Raw genomic sequence first — 6627 nt, 5'->3', positions numbered from 1 at the left:
TGTGTGTGTGTGTGTGTGTGTGTGTGTGTGTGTGTGTGTGTGTTAAGGCACAGGGGAATGAAAACTGCAGGGATGGTAGCACTTGCTAGCATTTGACAAGTTTCCTTGAAACTTGGCAGGCTTTGTAGCCTCCACAGGGTCTACCATCCCTGCAGTTTTGACCCCACTGTGGCTTAACACACACACGTGACATGAGTTTTGCTTTCAGGACTTTGAGGTGCAGTTTCCCAGAAACCCTTGCACCTATCACCTCTCAGCAGAGACTACCACCCTGCAAGTTTCATTTGAATCAGCCAATAACAAAACAAGAAAGTTATAGATATTTCATTGATTCCCCATTATACCCTATAGACAAATCACTGAATCTTTTCTGAATCAATTCGGAAGCTCTGAATTGATTCGAAAAGCCTAAAGCTTTCAGCGATTCAGTTTGGATTCCTAGATTCAGCCTCCAAATCATCCGAATCATCTGCGAATCCGAATTGTGATCCAAAGCTTTGCACAGCCCTAGTGACTACAAACTCCGAGCTCCGCACATCATTGGCCCACCTGGTGCCTAGGGTAGTCTGCCCTGACTTACCTGCTATGCCTTTGACATTACAATAATTGTTATTAAATAGGTGAGGCTTCCCTAAATGTGGCCCTGGAGTCCTGAGCCAAAATACTTGGCTCTGAGCCACCTCTACACTGTGTCCCATGCCTCACAGATAGCATCCAAATCACCCATAATTCCCTTGGGCCCTTTGCTGAACTGCACTGTCCTGCACTAGATGCCCATATCTGGCATCAGGCCCCACTGTGTGGGTCTTGGCCTCCTGACCTCTTCTCCAGGCCACTACTCTGCCCTCCACTGGGACCACTACTCTGCCCCTCACTTTTGCCCCCTGTCACTATGCCTCACCCATTCCACCCTATTCCACACAGCCCTTCAGGTCTCACTCAGGCCCTACTCTACATGGTCCTTCAGACTTCATCGCTCATACACTCCAGGGCTGAGGGGACAAAGAGCTCCCCCATCCCCTCAGCAAGCAGAGTGAGGGGAGAACTTACAGAGCTGCTGCTGCTCAGCCATGGGGCATTACCCAAGACAGAACCACTGAGCTAGACTGTGATCCTAAGCTCCACATGGCGAGGAACTTTTCCTCACTCTGGGACAGATCCCCCTTGCTCCCTGGAGCCCAAACCTAACTCCCATACCCCCTGCCAGCCCAAGACTGGCGCCAGAGGAGCCTGGAGCTCCCCTTGGCTGCTGTAAGGGGGCAGAGCAGGGCAGGATGGCACAAGCAGCCCTGGATTCAACTGCTCCCTTTGGGAGCAAATTTGCTCCAAGTGCAGGCGCACATGTAGACACATTCCTGGACGCAGTTTACAGTGTCTTATTTTAATGTGCAGTAACCTTAAGACACATTAATTGCATGTGTAGATGCGCCCTGTCAATCTTCTACAAGTGTTATTCCTAAATGATTGTTTAATGATCTTAGATGTATTTCCAAATTATTTAATGCAAATCCTTGAATATCATCAAGTCTAGAACAAATCCCCTTAAACCCCAAATCAAAGCACCCTGTTTAATAATTCCCATTTGACAACTACTTGTTCTGTCAATGGTCCAGTTCCTAATCCATTCAATGTGTTTATGATTATAGGCAACCTCCGCTTAGCACTCTTAATTTGTTCCTGAAAAACCAAGCATTAAGCGAAATGAGCGTTAAGCAAAACCGAAAGTATTTGATGACCCAAGATGACCACAAGTGTTAATGACCCAAGATGGCACTGCGAGTGTTATAACAAACCTCGCTGAACACTAAGTGAAATCAGGTATCAATTTAAAATTAACGTTATAACAAAATAGCGCTAAGCAAAACAGCATTAAGTGGGGGGTGCCAGTAGTACAAAATAGCACTAACTTCCTAATTACAGTGTCGTATGCAACTACATCACACAGCTTATAGAAGTCTCTTGTAGATTTAGAAAATGAATACAGAGGGTCAGACATCCCCTCAGCTGGCTGCTTAGGTGTCTTGGGTATAAGTTATCCAGGTCTCCTGATTTTTGTATGTTTATCCCTAGTTACTGACAAGCTGAAAAATACACAGGTGACATATTGTCCTGTTTCTTTTTTAATGCAAATCAGAAATACTGATTTATTAATTATTTTGGCACCAGAATCTTACCATCGCTATCTAATAAAGTGCCAAAACAATTAATTACCACTCTGCTCAGGTTAGGCATCATATAAAATATTGTAGGAGCAGTTCTGGGCTTTACAGTTTAAGAAAGATGTAGAGAAGCTGGAGAGGGTCCAAAGATGGACAGCATAAATGATAAAGGAGTTGTACAGCAACCTATATGAGAAAAGGTTGAGAGTGCGTCATGTTTAGCTTTGAGAAAACAAAAGTGAGGGGGAGGACACATGATAGCAGTTTTTTAATATATAAAAGACTGCAATAAAGAAGAGGGAGAATAGCTGTTCTCCCTTGCTGCAGAGAACAGGAAACTTACACTGAAGCAAAGGAGATTTAGATGAGCTCTCTAGATCTCAGGGGTGAAAAAAAACTTCCTTATGGTTGGAATAGTAGGGCAGTAGACTAGACTGCAAATGAAAGTTGTAGAATCTTCATCATTGGATGCTTTGAAGGGGAGGTTGGATCTATATTTGATAGGGATAGTTAAGAATAGTGTTTCTGTATTTGTGAGGGGAGCTGAACCAGGTGACCTTTGAGGTTCCTTCCAACCTTATGACTCTATGATTCTAGGCCCATCCTTTTTGGTTTTAGCATACTTAAAACTCCTTATGCTCCACAGCTCTGACAGCCACTGATTATTTTTCAATTATGTCTTTTGCTTCGTCTGTCAATTTTTCACACATTTAAAATTATATTATGGTAATGGAAATCCACATGCATTTTCCCCTTTCCTATACATATTTTTAAAATCCAGTTGCTGCCTTCAGTTCCCTAGAATAAGCCTTTACCCAGACCTGTCTTTGTGGCTTTTTGACCATCTAATAACCTTGTTTTAGACAGCTCAAACTTTTTATTCACAATTTATTATCCTTATAAACTTACATAAGAGTCTAGTATTTAGAACACTTGCCCATAAATAAGTGACCTAGGCTCAATGCCCTCCTCTATCTGAGGGGCTTCAAACCCATACCAATTACTTCCCAAGAGAGTTTCCTGGTCACCCAAATAGATACTAGGCTAGCATGGGGACAGTCTCCCTCCCTCTGCCTAGTGATGAAGTGCCATGGTTCAGAAATAAGTTAAAAAGAGAAAGAGCAGAAAGGGGTCCCTGAGACGACCCCAGGGGATCTTAAACACAAGACATTCGGTTTGGGAAATCAGCAAGCTAACCACCAGAGTACAGTGGCAAGCCTATTGATCCTCCTCATGCTCCCCCACTTGTTGGCTTAGCAGCCTTGCAGAGAAAGGGGCTGGGCCTTAGGCATTCATCAGTGCCCCAGTCACATTGTGGCTAGACCCATCCTCACAAACACTCCCACTTCATAGGCTGGAATTATAGGCTTGGCACATTATGCCAAGTCCCCATGCCCAGTATGGTGTGCTGAGCCCTGCAGCTTTGCACCCCAGAGCCCTGTTGCTGGTCATCTGCACTATACTTAAATGGGGGTGGAGGGAAGAAACCCACAGCAACGCAAGACCAGGTGTTTCTGCTCAGCCAGTGGGGGCTGCACAAAGTTCTGAAATTAATGTTCTTCCTCCCATTCACAGTGCCCACAGTGCCTTGCAGCAGGGTAGCCTTTTCTCTCCCACTCTGAACAGAGTCTATGATGGGTTCAGGTAAAAAATTTCAGTGAACCCAAGAAGAGCCTCTGCCCAGCCAGAGGTAACTATAGTAAGCTCTTTCTAAATTATATTTAATAGAAATCTACATACCCTTTTTCCATTTTCTATACATATTTTTATGTATAGGAAACCTGCAACTTTGCATCCCACAGCCCTGCCACTGGTCAGGTGAGCTCACAAGCCAATCTGAGCCATGCTTGAAATGGGGATGGGGGAGAAGAGTTTTCACCCACTCAACAGCAGATACTTCTGCCCAGCCAGATGTAGACACTGGGGGACCAGGACTTAGGCATCCTTGCCCAATGGTTACTTGCCACAGGCCTCCTGCTAGGGGGCAGGAATTGGGGACCAGAGGCAGAGTCTAAACACATGGGTCAGAGTTCATGAAACTGCAACTGTGTTACCAGAACCTAGGGGGGGGAACCACAAGCCAGAGTTCAGGGACTGAGAAGCAGGGTCCAGAAGCCAAGAAACCCAAAGGAAAATCCAAAGCCTGAATCCAGGGATAGAGCCAAACTAGTGTGTCAGAACCAGATGTACCAGAACAAAATTGGATCGCTACCCTTGACTAATAAACTACTGCCAACACTGCTTTCTCCCTCCCTTCCCCACCCCTTTCCTACAGTGCCCTTTGCTGTCCATCCCCCAGGCTCCTAGCTGCATGCTCTGCTGTGCGTGGTGGGCAGGCAGATACACAAACGGAGCCACACTTTGCAGCCTGGCTTACCTCTGTCACTTGGCCCATGCTCCAGACCCAGCAGGAGGGGCCATGGGAGTGGTCGCCAGCTTATGAGAACTTGCAGAAGCAGCAGTGGGGCTGCTCTTGCCCTCTGAGGTACAGACCTGGGGTTTATTTAGGGCAGAAGATAGAAAGAGCAGGGTAAGATCCTACACCTGCTGCCCCTAAATGGCACCAGCTAGATCAGTGACTCTCAACTGTTTTAGCCTCAAGCCCCCCCCCCGCCATAATTTTTTTAAATTTAGATCGGAGTGATTTTTTAAAAAATCTTAATTTATTAATTAAACCAATTTCTCAGATAAGATTTAACATTTAAAAATATACCCAATCCCGTTTAATATACATAGAGATATTTATCTGCTATCAATAGTGCACCCATAACCCACATTAATGTCCACAGAAGTCTCATGTTCTGTTCCTCTCTGCCTTTCAGTCTCTGACAGTTCCTTTGTTTCCACTGATGCTAAGCTTTTGTATTTCTTCGTCTCTATATAGTAATTCACCCCCTTCTTTTTGTTAGAACTCTGCATAATACTCATCTCATTATCCTCTACGCATCTTTTTTAATTTTAATTTTATTCTAAATTAATTCTTAAAAATTAGCTTATAGAACTTGCATGTCAATATTTAAAAAAAAAAAAAGTTTCTGGTTTGGTGGCAGGAGAAGATAATTCCTTAGCAAATTCCAAGACTTTCCACTAGATATTCAAGCAAGGATCTTTTTGCCTTCTATCCTCTAGAACACTAATGTGATAGGACCAACTTTTCCATTACTAAGACAGACTTTCTACACTTTTTGAAACCAGTCAGTGGTGTCACTTCTCTTCCAGGCTTTTGCAACTATAATTCTTGGAGATACTAGAAGATGAGTGAACAATTCCCTATGGCACTTATGTTGCAGAGTTCTCAGGAAGGTTCGTCGGGAATAATCTGATAGTGGGTATCCTGCTATTTCCCTCTGCATGTCTCAAAACTTCTTCCAAAAGAGTTTAATTTTGGGACATGTCCACCACATGTAGTAGGATTCATACAACTGTTCACACTTCCTTCAACATGTGCCTGCTCTTGTACCATAAATGTATTTAAGTGGAGTGAGATACAAATCAATATAGGATTTTAAAACAATTTCCTTTTACTATTGTGCAGATGGGTGTGTGAAGACCATTGTTCCAGATGGTGTCCCATTCCTCAGAAATCATTTCTGATCCAATGTCATTAGCCTATTTTGTCACAGCTATATGGAAGAAAAACCAGTTTATTTAAAATTGCTTTATAGAATACATAAAATAGGCCTCCGTTTCATAGGTGTGAAAAATATTTTCTAAAATTCTGTCAGAATTCTACTGAGGTTTATCTTTTGTGGGGAGTGTGTTGTAAAGTGTCTCGATTGCAGGTATTGGAAAAATGAGATTTTAATGTCACCTGTGGTACATTATTTCATCAAAAGCAATATATATTTCAAAATCTATAATGCTAACATGTTCCTATATATTAAAGCCTCCTGATAAATTATTAGGATTAAATTCAATATTATTACATATAAGTGCTAGAGGTGATGTGTGCGATCTTAATTTTCACAAAGGGGTGATTATATATTGAATTTGACCTGAAAGATTACTTCAGCCATGCTAATATATTAAGTTTTGACTGCTGGCCAGTGTATTTGCTCTATTTTTACTCAATGTTTACAGTGAATTGGTGTTATCCAATATACCACGTTTCTAAACTGGCTAGTTTGGTAGTAATATTTCATGTTTGGAAACATTTAATATTTAATGCTTGGAAGACAACACCTGGGGGTCTTAAATCCAAGACATTAGGTTTGGAAAATCTCAAAATTAGGTTTGGGAAATCAGATATTAGGTTTGGGAACTTTTGTGGAAACCACTGCACGATGGAATTTAGGTTTATAAATTCCCCAAATAAATGTATTTATCATAGTCTGCCATTCATCTAAGACATTTGTTGGCGCTACAATAGCGGTAACATTTGGAATAGAAAATTAGAGCTAAATTTCAGTGGGTTTTTTACCTGCGGTGCCGTGAAATTCAGAAAAATTATGGAGTTATTTTTTTAACA

General features: G+C 42.3%; 1 long non-coding RNA gene across 1 annotated transcript in view; it reads left to right on the top strand.

Moving 5' to 3' along the window:
• Nucleotides 1-6058, top strand: part of LOC109300989 — a 7427-nt gene extending 1369 nt beyond the window's left edge. Inside the window, exon 2 of the long non-coding RNA XR_002098390.1 lies at nucleotides 5379-6058. This is a non-coding gene — a long non-coding RNA (uncharacterized LOC109300989). The remainder of the gene's footprint in view (nucleotides 1-5378) is intronic.
• The last annotated feature ends 569 nt before the right edge of the window (nucleotides 6059-6627 follow it).

Source organism: Gavialis gangeticus, unplaced genomic scaffold (assembly GCF_001723915.1).
Source record: "Gavialis gangeticus isolate Ggan-Ray unplaced genomic scaffold, GavGan_comp1, whole genome shotgun sequence".
Taxonomy (NCBI): Eukaryota; Metazoa; Chordata; order Crocodylia; family Gavialidae; genus Gavialis; species Gavialis gangeticus.
This window is presented reverse-complemented; position numbering and strand designations above follow the sequence as displayed.